At 39.6% G+C, this 1,428-nt stretch overlaps 1 pseudogene; it reads left to right on the top strand.

Annotated features, from left to right (window-relative positions):
* Positions 1-736: 736 nt before the first annotated feature.
* LOC129556041 (small nucleolar RNA SNORA70) lies at positions 737-856 on the top strand (annotated as a pseudogene).
* Positions 857-1,428: the final 572 nt, after the last annotated feature.

A 1,428-nucleotide genomic window follows, 5' to 3' on the forward strand; every position in this document is an offset into this window, starting at 1 on the left:
CATCAATTTTTAGGCGCTCAGCTTTCTTCACAATCCAACTCTCACATTCATACATGACCACTGGAAAAACCATAGCCTTGATTAGATGGACCTTTGTTGGCAAAGTAATGTCTCTGCTTTTTAGGTTGGTCATAACTTTCCTTCAAGAGCCCAATTCTCATCTTCCATAATAGATAGCCAATAAAAGTATCTAAAAAATGAAAAGTCAAAAAAGCAAAATAAACATGATATTTCAATAGAAATAGAGAAGCAAATATCAGAAGATGTCACTGAACAATTTTAAAATGGTAGTCTATGAGGACCTAGTAGGGAATAGCTATCACCTGGTATTAGTTTAATTTTGAGTTACCTAATTATCTTTAATGAAAATTTCGGAGATATATGAAAATAGAATAGTCAGTGAATTCCCATATTCTAATCACTCAGTTAGCCAATATCAAGATGTTGCCACACCTGTATCATGTAAGCATAAAGTTTACATTTTTTTAATTAAAAAATGTTAACAAATTAATAATATGGCTACCTCTGAGACACAGAAAAAACAAATGTAAACAGTTACATTTTAAATTTTATCTTACAAATTCATACATTCACTATTCATTTGATCCTCAGAACAGTGTGAGGTAGATACTAGTATCACTCCAATTTGACAGAAAAGAGTTGGCTATCATTTGAAGTTTTTTCAATGAGAAAGTATTCCTTTTTAAACAATAATTTTTTAAAATAGGCCATAGATTTGCAGCCACTTAAGCCGACTGTAAGCTTTTCCCCATCAGAGTGTAGTGTGCAATGCCTGCAAACAGTATATGCAGCCTGTTGTCTGTGTGGGTTGCTCAAAGGGACCCTGGAGACAGCCCTTTCCAGGACCTTCATGCTGGCATGCTGTCCCCAATCTAGGTTCCAGACAGGTAGGCGCAGTGCCTTTGAAAGAAGGGCACAGTGGCCAGGGTCCACATTAGCCAAATCATAATGTCTATCTGCACCAAGCTGCAGAACAAAGAGCGTGTGACTGAGGCCCTCCTCGGGGCCAGGTTCAAGCTCCCTGGCCATCAGAAGATCCACATCTCCAAGAAGTGAGGATTTACTAAGTTTGTGCGTGTGTTCTTAGTTGCTCAATCATGTCTGACTCTTTGCGATTCCATGGACTGTAGCCCACCAGGCTTCTCAGTCCATGGGGATTGCCATGCCCTCCTCCAGTGGATCTTCCCAGGTATCGAACCCAGGTCTTCAGCATTGCAGGTGGATTCTTTACCATCTGAGCCACCAGGGATGCCCAAGAATACTGGAATGGGTAGCCTATCCCTTCTCCAGGGAAAAGGCTGTACCTTTTTAGACTAACTTTTAAAAATACAGTATGATTTATTTGAATTTTCGTATTTTATCTTCCCAACCGAAGAATCGAACTACGGTCTCCTGCATTGCAGGAGG

Source organism: Moschus berezovskii, chromosome 12, assembly GCF_049115385.1.
Source record: "Moschus berezovskii isolate FMDL1 chromosome 12, NW_MosBer_1.0, whole genome shotgun sequence".
Classification (NCBI taxonomy): domain Eukaryota; kingdom Metazoa; phylum Chordata; class Mammalia; order Artiodactyla; family Moschidae; genus Moschus; species Moschus berezovskii.